Consider the following 13449-nt stretch of genomic DNA (forward strand, 5'->3'; position numbering starts at 1 on the left):
TGGCCAGTTGCTCACTGGGGCAAGATTGTTTGGCCTGACTGCACTGGCTGCCAGTTAGTTCCAAGGCTCAATTCAAAGTGTTGGTTTTCACCTATGAAACCTTAAATGGCTCAGGACTGCAATACCTCAAGGAATGCCTATCCCCATTTGAACTGACTCCGCGATCATCTTCTGAAGCTCTTCTTTATCTATTAGCTTTTAAACGTGCTTGTGGTAGGGGCTTATTTGTTTTTTGTTATGTATTTTGTGTTCTCATTTCCTATTTTTATGTTGTAAACTACCCTGTGATCTTCTGATGAAGGGCAGTATACAGATTTAATTCATAACAATAATAGTAATAATAACAACCTTTCTTTCTTTTTGCATTGCTGAAATTCCATCACATGGCCTCTATGGCCTCTCAGCCTTATTTCAGCACCATCACTAGCGGACAGCTCTTGCTCCTTGTATTAACAAGGCCATGAATAAGCATTGCCTGCTTGCAAAGCTTCAGAATGTTGACATGGTATCATCAGTCCTGTTCCTTTCTTTCAATCTTGAGCATAGATAGCTGTGGAGTCTTATCCTACCTGTGCTGGTTTGATGGAAAACTAAAGTAGCTGCTTGGGATGGATTCCTGCTTTTAAAAAAGATTTTCAAAAGCACAGCACACCGGAGAAAACAAAGGAAGGAGCTGTGTGCATTTTACACACTAGAAGCTCTGAGCTCACTAGAGGCTCTGAGCTACTTGCTGCTGGCCAGCTGACAAATTTAAATACTGTTTGTGAGTCCTGCCCAATTCCTTTACTCTGTGATTGTAGTTTCAAACTCACTATTCTTTGGAATGTATCTCTGGTGAAAGGCACTATCAAGATTTCCCTCTGATGTTCTGCCCTTTGTTAGTCAACTCATGTTTCTGTGCTTGGCCAATAGCAGAAGGTAAGGTATCTCTGCTTAAAATTGCGTGGAGGTGGACTTCTATGTTTGACCTGTATTTGGATATCACATTTGTAGAAAATATATCAGGTTGGTATTTTTAACCTCCCCTCCCCTTCACCTGTGTACTTTCTGCCTTGCACAAAAGGTGAACCATGTATCAGAGTCGCTCGTTTCTGTTCTGTTGTGTTTTGTATGCAGTGGTAACTGTTGTAAAAATCTTCTGACTTGTGCAATTCTGTGCGGCTGCTCCTCTTAAATGTGAAAATGAACTTGACGATAGAGGAAAAACAGTCCTTCAGCGGGAAAATGGGAAGAATGTATAAGTCAGGGGATTTAAACTCGGTATCCATATTAAATTAACTTTTAGAAATGTTTAGGTGGAAGGCTAAACCAACACTGGGGCATCATGAGAAAGCTGCAGTGTAGGGAAATTCAGAGTGAAAAATGCTGAGAGAAATCCATTTGGGTGGCCTGCAATAACACCAACTGGGCAAAGTTGTAGAAAATGTGACTTTTAAATGAGAAGAGCAAATACATAGCTCAGTGTATTTTATATAGCAAATAATATTTTGTATATTAAGTTATCTTGCTTGTAACAGGATAGATAAGAAGAAGCAATTATATTTTGTTTGTAGGTTATTAACATTTCACAGCCAGTAGTTGATTAACTGTTGAAAGACATCTCAGAACATAGAATTTCAAGACACTGTTATGAAGAAATGAAGGCAGTGCTGACCACAGTGGTAGAAAACTGTTGGCTACTTTGTGATGCTTTAGATGCTCATTATAAAGATATCACATTTCTGTTATTCTTGGATTTGCTTATGTGAACTTATGGACGCAGGTCCACAAGGTAGGAAAAATGATGGGTGAGAAAATGCTGTACGAAAAGAAGTGAGAAAAATGACTGAAAAGAAGGCTCTTTAGTTAAAGTAAAAAAGGATATTCTGGGGTCCAAGCTATAAGTCAAGTCTTAATATATTTTATTCAACTAATTCTGTAGGAGAGTTGAAGAGATACTAGCAGGAATTTCACTTTGATCCAATATCCATACAATCTTTATGCAGTGTCATGATAACAGTATTACTGTGTTTGTGCTTATTTCAGATTAAGAATGCCATTTCTTTCCTGCTAATTTCCTCGTATTAATTATAAACATATTTTATAAACATTATGCTGCAGAAACCATAGGTGTTCTAATAAACTAAACGTTTTCCTACCTTGGTCCTGTTTAACTTAATGGGACTTACCTGAGTAGAGAAACACTGTAAACCTGCTGAGATTTTTTTTTTTTTTTAAGCTGAAGCATTTTCAAGGCTTCACTAGTTTCAGTCCAGTTTGCTTTTGTCTTTTTCTTGAGGTGCCTCATGCAAAGAGGTGACAGTCACCTTCAGGAACCTGAAACTGAGCATATAAACCGCTTCTAGGTGCCTCCGGCATATTTCAGTAATTGAAAACTTTTTAAAACCAATCAACTCCTTCTCTCATGCACTTAGTAGTGTTAACAGCAGCATGATTCAAGGACTCTGCAGTCTTCGCCTTCATTATTTTTTTTTGAAAAATCATTGTAGTTTTATATATTTCTCTGTTCGGAAGAAAGTTTAACATAAATCAATGATGTGCTTGGGAATCTGATTACAGTACTAGATACTTGTGGCATCTGCAGTAAGTGCTTGGCACCCAAACCCTTGTTGTCTGGTATCTGAAAAAAGTGCCTTACTCCTGGTATATTGATAAGGCCATGCCCACGGAGTACTCCATTGCATGTGCTGTCTTTGAAACATTTAGCAGCTTCTTGGGAATGGTCACTCATGCACAGTTTGGGTTCACATTTGGTGACTCATTATTTGGATGATATTCTAATGACTGGCAACTTGTCACTGCATCCTTCCAATCTCTAGCATTGGAAAGCCACTCCCGACATCGGGGGGGGGGGTTGCAGGCTCACGCCCACCATCATCCCTGCAGGGCTGGCTGCAGCCCCTCGTGATCAGGGGAATCCTCGGGCCGCATCATACCCTGGGCCAGCCAATCGGCTGGCTGCAGGGGCGGGGCTAGGGACATTTAAGGACGGTGCGGCCCGAGAACGCCCCTTTCCTTCTTCGTTTCAGCCGTGGTTTTCCCACCCACTCACCCTCTAGGTTTCCCTCTGACTTTGCTATGGACCTCAGTTGGTCGCCGCAAGTGGCCTGGTAGGAGTTTTTCCACTTGGCTAATTGGCATTGTTTTTAAAGCCATTTGGGTTTTTCGCCTACCTCGTAGCAAAACGTCACAACTCCTTTGGTTTTGGCGGTTAGGCATTGGTAGGGGTATTATTATGCTGATGAGTTGGGGGAGGAGCTCCATCACCTCCCCCAAATATTTAGGGGTAGTCCGATAAAGGATTCTGGGGGGGCGTTGCCCCGTCCGAAACCTATGGAGGCTAGGGCCTAAAGCGCACTCCCGAGCGGTGACCCCTCGGGGAGCGCCTAGGGATGTGCATCTCAGGGGCTCCCCCTGTTGGTGTTAACCCCTTCCGGTTTTATGCTGGATAGTCTGATAGGACCAATGCCTAAAGCCAATACCGCTCTTACCTGTAACCAATAAAGTTGTGGCCATTTTTTGCCCATTAACCTTAAATTCTGGTGTCCTGTGTCTTTATTTTATTCCAACTGGGGGGGGGCGGGAATCGCCATGCAATTAGGTGTCCCACTGGATACGTAGAAGACCAAAGGCCGTGCTACACAACTACTTTACCTTGGCATTGAATTGGATGTGGAGATTCAGCCCTCCAGGCTCCCCCAGCACAAGCTAGTAGCCCTTCGAGATCTTGTATCACAGTTCTGCAAAAAGAAGGCTACCCTGTGCCAGGTGCAATCCTGTTTCTGTCTTTTATTCTGCCTGCTTTATTTAACATGTAATTTACTAAATGTTATTTCAGCCTTGGAGAATATTATATCAGCTTCTTTAATTCCTCTGTATGTCAATATCCTTTGGCTTTCAGCATACCTACCGCTAATTATATATTCCTGTTTGCATTGTTTACTGGGGCAAGAACAGCTTAGGGCACTCTCCTATTGTCATCATGAATTATCACTGCTCTTTGCTTTTGTTTGCTCTCCTGCAGATATATATGTTTAATTTCAGTTCTGTGTGTAAGAACGAAAACACTCTTAGTTTGAACAGAGCATAGAACTTTACTAAGTGAGTGCCAGAATGTGATGGCTATATAGAAGGGGTGGGAACCTTATTCTGTGGCTGTATCTGTGTTGTGACTCATAGTAACTGAGACGTTCTCTTGTGAACTGGTAACTGGTTAAAGAATAGGAAGCAGAGGGTGGAAATAAGTGAACAATTCTCAATGAATACAGCTTGATTTCCAGTTATTGTAAATGTTTTCATATATATATATAAAATCAGAGCAGTGCCATGCATTGGTGCTGACCTGACTTGTTAGCTGCACTACCACCCTACCAACTGATACTGGTTTATACTCTTCTGAATTAGTTTAGAAAAACCACACCAAACTATTTTAATAAAAGAAGGACAAATCTCTTCCAACTCTGTGTACAATTCTTGGTCAGTGGAGGAGTGGAGCATATAGGCACGGGTTAATTAATCCTGGAGGCACACTCGAAAGGAACTTTGGTAAGTGGGGGAAAAACATTTTTAGTGGCTAGCCTTAATGGGAAGTAACCTTCCACTAAATTCCAGTCTTGACTCTGCCTCTAGGTGGTTAGCAGAGTAGGCACAAATCTAGAGTGGGCAAATTCTTATTCTATAATGATTTGTTAATCACATGCTTCTATTTTTTGTTTTAAACAACAACCCAAGTCCCTATTTGCCTCATAATCTCTCATTTCACAAGAGTTTGGACAGCCATTACAGAAGCTTTTATGCTCACATAAAACTCCTCCTGAGACACTCTCAATGTGCACTCTCTACTTCTTGGCAACAGAAAGAAGCAAGCCTTCCAAAAGACTGACTTCCACTATGTACACTTAAGCCGCCAAAGCGAGAGAAGGATGAATATAGACTTTCAGCCAACTGATTGTCCAGCTTTGTCAGGGATTCTCAAATTAAACCCCCATGCTGAAACCTAAACAGAATTAATATCCTTCGCCAAATATATCCGGCCTTACCCTTTGTAGCAAAGTTTCCTTCACCCACCCATTTCCTACTTTAAAAAAAAGAGAGAGTTGTAAGATTCTGAAATTTGAATCTTTTTACCAAACTATGGATCCGCCCACACTCCCGTTTGTCACATGATTTCAAGTCATAGGTTCCAGAGGGGTTTGCTGCCTTCTTTCCCCTCATCTTTTGCAAGTGGCAGCAGGAAGAATAGAAATTGTGGGCAGGTAAGGAAAGAAGAGGAAGGGAGCTTTCCCCTTTCGTTCTCCATCACCCTAACATACCAGTTAACATTGAACAGATCAGTTCACTCTCCAGAAATGTAAGGAAGTGTATTGTTGTTGCCTATTGGTTCAGGGAGATGGAATAGAAAGAAAAGGACCAGCTTTTCTCCTCTCTTCTCTCTGCCATCCTGCCACTTCCTCCCCTGCTGCAGTTTGCAGGGGTTAAGAGAAGGAAGTGTGTTTGGTGCTGAGGAAGAAGTAGGGATCACTTTTCAGATAATCATTCAAGGGGTGTATGTGTGGCTTGCATAATTTCCAATTTTGATGTGAAAAGAGCTTAGGAATCCTTGCAAAAATGTATAAAACTGGGTCAAATACATGTTGGAAATGTAAAGAAAAAGGAGGTACTTTGTATAATATGTGGTGGGAATGTAGAGAAGTTTAAAAAAATTGGGAAATGATATATAACGAACTGAAAAAATTGTTAAAAATGACATTTGTAAAAAAACCAGAAGCATTTTTGTTAGGGATTTTAGGACAAGACCTGCGAAGAAAAACAAAGAGCTTATTTATGTATGCTACAATAGCAGTAAGAGTCTTGTTAGCACAAGGATGAGGAAATCCCAATGAAAGAACAATGGCAAGAAAAACTGATGAGCTATGTGGAGTTGGCAAAGTTAACATATAAACTACATGAGAAGGACAACCGTGACTTCAAGGAAGAATGGGAACTTTTTACAAACTATTTTAAAAGACAACAAAAGGATTTGGACTCCATGGCAGGTTTTGAATAAACACCCACAAATTTATTAGTAGAACATATTATAGATAAGGCAATGATATGTACAATTTTACAACATGCAGAGAATAACATGTATAAACAAATCAGAGAGGGTAGCTGAGGGAAGTCTCTGGAGGGTGGGAGAGGCAGGGAGGGGAAAGGGGGAAATGTAATTGGTTATATTGATTTATAATTTGATTTGTTAAATTTGTTCAATAAAAATATTTTTTAAAAAAAGGAAAGAGCTTAGGAATGCTTAAAGGTAAAGGGACCCCTGACCATTAGGTCCAGTCGTGATCAACTCTGGGGTTGCGCACTCATCTCGCTTTATTGGCCGAAGGAGCCAGCGTACAGCTTCTGGGTCATGTGGCCAACATGAGTAAGCTGCTTCTGGCGAACCAGAGCAGCACACGGAAACGCCGTTTACCTTCCTGCCGGAGCGGTAGCTATTTATCTACTTGCACTTTGACGTGCTTTCAAACTGCTAGGTGGGCAGGAGCAGGGACCAAGCAACGGGAGCTCACCCCGTCGCGGGGATTCGAACCGCTGACCTTTTGATCAGCAAGTCCTAGGCTCTGTGGTTTAACCCACAGCGCCACCCATGTCCGTTAGGAATGCTTACCTGTCTTCAAAAAATATCATTGCAAATAGAAAACTTGCACACACCAGGGAGAAGTATTTTAGGAAGGTTGCAGACTGCTAGAAAGCTACAAGTATTTTGAGTCTCTAACATCTTGTGCATGCATATGTACCATGGCAGGGGGAGACCTAGAGGTAGGTGTATTGTATATGTGCCAGGAGAAATTCGAGGCTGGTCACTATCTCTTCTTGGGCGTCCCTCCCCATTATGAGGCACAGGAAATGGACAAAAATCAGGGCGAGCAGGCCTTGCAAAAGTGTTTGCAAGGTTGCTGTATAAGCAACTTTACTCTCTCTGTGTGTATTTAGTCAATGAATTCTTAAATCAAACGCCTGACCAGTTCCAGGTTTGAATCAATAGTGTCACAGCTGAGCAAAAACACTGCTCAGTTAAATTAGTAGTCTTTGAGAATCAATGAGTGAAAGGGGAAGGCCAACCAATGAAGCTCAAATTCCACAATGTGTTGTTTTGTTTGCTTGTTATGATGCTCCCAGCCTTGAAGGCTTTCTATTCTTCATTAACTTTGAATAATTTCATTTCATGTCAAGCAGCTTTTCAGCTCTGCATCATCATCGTAATCAGTATTTATTGTTTTGTGGAACAAGTTGTTGCCGTTTACCATTTGTCATGTTTCCGCCTTGCTGGCTCACTCCAGTCTCTAGGCTTCAGTCTCAAATAATTAACACTGGCCTAAAGGGATTCCTGCTAAATCCACCAATTTGTATGTATGCTGAGTGATTGTTTTTCAGAGAAAGTCCTGTGTTCAATTAGTGTTACACAAACAGCAATCTTTCAGAATTGTACATATTCTTTGTTTCTGCCTTTTCAAATAAAGAAACCATTTACCTAATCTCCCTACTCTCAAGACGTCATACACTTGCCACATTTCCTCTCAGTAGCTGAAAGGTAGCCAAGTCTGTTTGAACAAAAACAAAATCTCACAGGCCAGGATTCAAAGAACCACACAACTAATGCTGCCTGCCCAGCAGGGATTTGGGAGTGTATTGCTGGAATAACAGCTCTTCCCCTTGCTTTTTATATTAAGAGGCATGTCAACAGCAGTTGTAATATGCTATGGGGAGCACTTTGGGTGGCTTCGAGACCGAAATTGCTGACCCCACAGGGCCATGCAAACAACTGGTATCTGTTTACATCCCACAATCAAAGAATCCTCTGGTACCTTAAAGATAAATTAATTTATTGTCACTTAAGTTTCATAACCATGTCTTGATTCTGAAACAAATGTAGAATTCTGACTAATTGCTTACGTAACTGATATGCAAATACAGCTCCTGACTTTCTAAGTTACTTAAAGTCCAAACCACATGCTACTTGGAAATGTGTTAGCGTTTAACCAATGGCCCATTTAGATGATGAAAAGAAATGACTGCAGTAAACAATAGGAAAGGAAGACATAATCCTTTCTCTGCCTATCATGCTAGATCAGGGATCAGCAACCTTTTTTAGCCGTGAGCCAGTCCACCGTCCCTCAGACTATGTGGTGGGCCGGACTATATTTTGAAGAAAAAAGTGAACGAATTCCTGTGCCCCACAAATAACCCACAGATGCATTTTAAATCAAAGCACACATTCTACTCATGTAAAAACACGCTGATTCCCGAACCGTCCGTGGGCCGGATTGAGAAGGCGATTGGGCCGCATCCGGCCCCTGCGCCTTAGGTTGCCTACCCCTGTGCTAGATAGAAGTGAAGTTGATAATGCTTTTGTTGCAGGAAGATAAGCCTTATAGTTACCCAATTTGCTGAGCTGTTGTACTAATTAGTGCTGTAGAAGATGTCAGAAACAGGAGTTCAGAACTACACCCCCCCCCCCCTTTTACAAATATCAAGCATATTGTGATCTGGGTAAAAAAAAAAATTAAATTTGGCCCTGCTTGTAAGCTGTGTTTCCTCTTCCATTTACTCAAAATTTATCATCCGTCTGCATTGATGAGAAGGGGGAGACAGATAAGAAATGATTTTAGGCTTTCATTTGGTCCTGAAGCAGAGTTGAGTGTCATGCTTTAGTGTCACACAGGTGAGGAAATCTGGAGAGACATGAGGCGGCGGTTGAGAAGGGGAAGACTTCATTCAGAAGAAGACACAGAGTAGTACAGTGGTACCTCGGGTTTCATACGCTTCAGGTTAGAGACTCCGCTAACCCAGAAATAGTACCTCGGGTTAAGAACTTTGCTTCAGGATGAGAACAGAAATCGTGCTCTAGCGGCGCAGAGAAAGCGGGAGGCCCCATTTGCTAAAGTGGTGCTTCAGGTTAAGAACAGTTTCAGGTTAAGAACGGACCTCCAGAATGAATTAAGTTATTAATCCGAGGTACCACTACTAATTCTGCCTAATAATTCATGGCTTATTTTATGTCCCCATCAGAACACTTAGATAGAAATTTCACGTGTTAGTGAGTTTGGGCATTTTAGTGCAATGCATTCATTCTTACTGGCAATATTTCGGGTGTCCATCATCTTATTCACAGGCAGCTGCTAGTTATTTTGGATGCATTTGTAAGTCCATTTTTGTCTTTGCTTTTCTTAGCAATAGGAGAGACTGTACCGAAATAATTTAAGGATCTGTTTGATCAAAGCTGGAAATGTGTTCTATTAGTGTTTATTTTTAGATTACTCCTTTTCAGTACCTTTATATCACAGTCCACTGAAATGCAGTTTTTTATTTTAAAAGAAACCATGGACAATAATTCTTTTTCTGACTGTAGCTGTTGTAATAGGTATAACAAAAGCTTTGATAGCATATTCTTCCAACAGTACTGCCTATTTTACACTTTTGCAGTGATGTACTACCACGCTTAAAGCATTACAATATTTTCTCTCTCCAAATAATAACTCAAATTCTTTTCTCAAAAAGATGACTATTTCAATGAAGCTCATATTTCAGTTAAGCTCTTCTATCTTCAGACTTTCTCCACCTGTATTTGTTTAAATACTCTTCTTCCACCCCAGTTTTGAATTTTTGACATGCTGGCTGTAACCTGGAGATTCTTGGACTTTTGACTTCTAGGTAGTTTTGTGATTAGCTGGCTTGCACAAGCAGGAAAAATGAGTATAGAGTGTTTAAAGATTTTGACAAGTATAAAAGGTCACCTATTTGTTTATTGGCTTGAGCAACACTGAGAGCTGATGATGAGGTGTCTCTTGTGTATGAACCTAGCTGCTGTTGCTGACACTGTTAAACTTGAGGCACCTTCAGAATTGTTAGCATTTAAAAAATATTTACTCCAAATAAAAATAGGACTCAACAAGAGTTTCTAAAAATATTTGAAATATTTACATTTGTAATATTTCAAAACATATGTATAGTGTTTGTAAAAATAGTTAACATCTGTACAGTATAGTTTTACTTTTTTTGATTAAAGCCTGAATAGGAATAGATTTGGAATCTTAAGATGGGATGGTTTTTATGATAATAGCTTTCAGTTGGTGAACCCTCTCCCGCAACCTTCCTTGTTTCTTAGGGATCCTTTGTGTTTTTGTATCTAGGTAAGTGTGTACGAAAACCTGTTCCCATAGAAAAAAATATATTTTAAGTTCCTAGTGAAGTGAATTAGATGTTTCATTAATAAATTGGAAGTATGCAAGACCATAAGGACAGCACCTTGGAGCGTGTGAGAATGTGCAGAAATTTGCCTACTGTACAAAGGGAAAATGTACATTAATCAATCTTCCTGCTGCTTTTGCCTGTGGCCCTGCCCACCTCCACAAGCATGTGGTGTCCAGAAGGACATATGGCCACCGGGCTGATGTAGGACTTTGCAGGTCACAACCAGCACAGTATCCCTTGGTCAGTAGTCCAATAACCAGCACAGGACTTGGTCAATAGCAGGCATAGGCAAACTCGGCCATCCAGATATTTTTGGGACTACAATTCCCATCATCCCTGGCCACTGGTCCTGTTAGCTAGGGATGATGGGAGTTGTAGTGCCAAAACATCTGGAGGGCCGAGTTTGCCTATGCCTGGTCAATAGTCTCACCACAGCTCGTTCTATACTTTTGGCGCCTTATAACACAGAAAGTTTGTCTTCTTTTTCCACCATTCAGCACCGGCCAACTGTGAAGGAAGCCTAATGAAAGGAATTGGGGGAGGAATTTCTCAGATGCTCCCTAGTAATGACTCTCATCTGTTCACTTCTCTGAGCCTAGGAAGGCATCAGTTCTCTCCAAGCTTAGTGGATTCCCCTAAATCAGTGTTTCCCAACCTTTTTTGGGCAAAGGCACACTTGTTTGATGAAAAAAATCTCGAGGCACACCACCATTACAGCCCCGTGACGTCAGCGCGCAGCGTCACGCCGGGAGGGACGCACGAAAGTGTAAGTTTCAATTTTTTCCCCTCCCCCTTGCCGGGGAACCTCCAAGCTTTGGGGGTGGGGGGGGAGGAGGCAGCAAAGCGAGGCAGGAAGGAGAGCGCGGCTTGGCTGGGTGAGCTTTGGCAGGGGCAGGGAATGAGAGCCGCGAGGCGGGCGCTGCGGACGAAGGCGCTGCCCGCCGAGCTCGCAGGCAGCCAGGCAGGCAGACGGCGAGAGCCCCGCGCTGGGCGGCCTCTCCTCGCCACCCCGCCTCTCGCCGCCCAACTCGCCCGCCTCCCTCCAGGCAACATCTCGCGGCACACCAGGCAACATCTCGCGGCACACTAGTGTGCCGCGGAACAGTGGTTGAAAAACACTGCCCTAAATTTGTGAAGAGTTATGAATAAGAGCTAATTTTGCAGCATTTTCTGATTTTGTAGTTAATGTTAATGCCTTTAGAATGTTTTCCTTTCTCTTCTTTAGCTACGTTCCGTTTTTCCTATGTTCACTCTCCGGTTTCACCAACACACACGTAACATTATGATGTTACTGCGACATATGACAGCATTCCTACGCATATATTCCTTCCACGTAGGAAGAAGTGTGAGCATTGCTTGTATAGACTCATGGGCCAGTGTGTTTTGGAAAGAGCTTTGGACTTGAACTGGAGGTATTTGGCTTCAGATCCTCACTTAGTTGTGTTTGTATGCAAATCGTTGCTTGTAGCCTAACCTGCCTCACAAGCAGATGGAGTTGGTTTTTATTGGAGATTGTAAACTGGGGAAATAATTCCATATTCCCTGTTGCAATATATTGTGCTTTGAGTACTGGGAAAATATGATATCTACAAAGACGAATTGGCTTCTTGAAGGGCATTTGAAAACCATACAGTGAAGGAACAAAATGGCTCACTTGTTCTTCCACAAACAAATTCAGTCTGTCTGTGACTAAACAAGAAATCAGTGATGTAAGGGTTTACAGTTGCTCCTGTGTGCAGACTGGCAGCAATGAATTGTCTCTATAATAATAAGTTGTTGTGGTCTACGTAGCTGCAGTTGCTTGGAATAAGGACTACAGAATATATTAAGTTCTGATAGAATGACTACCATACATCTACAAATCCACTTATCCGTTCACCAGAGACGTGCACGTAGACATACTGGATACCCCTACAGTACATAATATTCTCCCTTGTTTTTACTTGCACAGAGCTTTAGGAAAAGGAGGAAGAGGTATGAACCTCTCATGCTCTATCTCACCTCCTTACTTCAGCATGTAACTCATTTCTCCTTCCTTCCTTCCTTCCTTCCTTCCTTCCTTCCTTCCTTCCTTCCTTCTTTTTTTTTTTTTTTGTATTTTCAAAACTGTGGGCTTCCAGCCAGGATTTGTTATTTTTCTTAATTGAATCACTGTACAGCAGCTCCTTATTCAAGGGCTTTATATATATATATTATCCTCATCACCACCACCCCAATCCATGTGTGCTTGACAGAGGATTTGGAAAGGGTTTGGGATGTGGGTGATGCTGTGGTCTAAACCACTGAGCCTCTTGGGCTTGCCGATCAGGTCGGTGGTTTTAATCCCTGCGATGGGGTGAACTCCCGTTGCTCGGTCCCAGCTCCTGCCAACCTAGCAGTTCGAAAGCACGCCAAAAAGTGCAAGTAGATAAATAGGTACCGCTCTGGCAGGAAGGTAAACGGCGTTTCCGTGCACTGCTCTGGTTTTGGTGTTCCGTTGTGCCAGAAGCAGCTTAGTCATGCTAGCCACATGACCTGGAAAAACTGTCTGCGGACAAATGCCAGCTCCCTTGGCCTGTAAAGTGAGATGAGCGCCACAACCCCAGAGTCCTCTGTGACTGAACTTAACTGTCAGGGGTCCTTTACCTTTGCCTTTACCTTTGGGAATGGAAACAAGCACGAATAGAGTCCGGCTAGTAAGCCAAGCCAATGCAGTATTTGTGAATCGTCGTTTGCCACCCAATTAAAAATGCATTAATCAGCAACTTTCACCAACCACTGGTCACTCAAAGAGCAATTGTAAAACTGCATACATTTGAATGAACTAATAAATTAAACAAGATCTTCATTTTCCAGTGGGAGTAGTGGCAAGTTTTGACAAGAGAGCTGTACCTTTGTTAGAAAAAAGAAGGACAGCCCGTTTAAAAACAACAACAGGGAACTTGGATTGACAATACTTGCTATTTTCCATGAAATTGCGCTTGGGCATTCCTCCGGACATCATTGCCAAGAAGCCTCTGTCAGTCAAAACGGAAAGGACTAAAGACTCCCTGGACAGTGTGCTAAGTGTGCACACAGCAGAATGCTTAATGTGGCATGCTTTGGCTGTCAAACAGCAATTTTACAATTCATTTGGAACCATCACTTTAGCCCCTGTGGCTATGATACCCAGGGGTCCCAGGCTTTCTTAAGGCCCATAGAAATGTAAAAGGGGACTTCTCGCTGCAAAAG

General features: G+C 42.0%; 1 protein-coding gene and 1 long non-coding RNA gene across 4 annotated transcripts in view; both read left to right on the forward strand.

The window, feature by feature from the left end:
• Window positions 1-13449, forward strand: part of LOC308596660 — a 292291-nt gene that overhangs the window by 70496 nt on the left and 208346 nt on the right. The window lies entirely within an intron of this gene.
• Window positions 1-13449, forward strand: part of TAFA2 (TAFA chemokine like family member 2) — a 144171-nt gene that overhangs the window by 20986 nt on the left and 109736 nt on the right. The window lies entirely within an intron of this gene.

The sequence above is a fragment of the Podarcis bocagei genome (assembly GCF_964188305.1).
Source record: "Podarcis bocagei genome assembly, chromosome: 10".
NCBI lineage: Eukaryota > Metazoa > Chordata > Lepidosauria > Squamata > Lacertidae > Podarcis > Podarcis bocagei.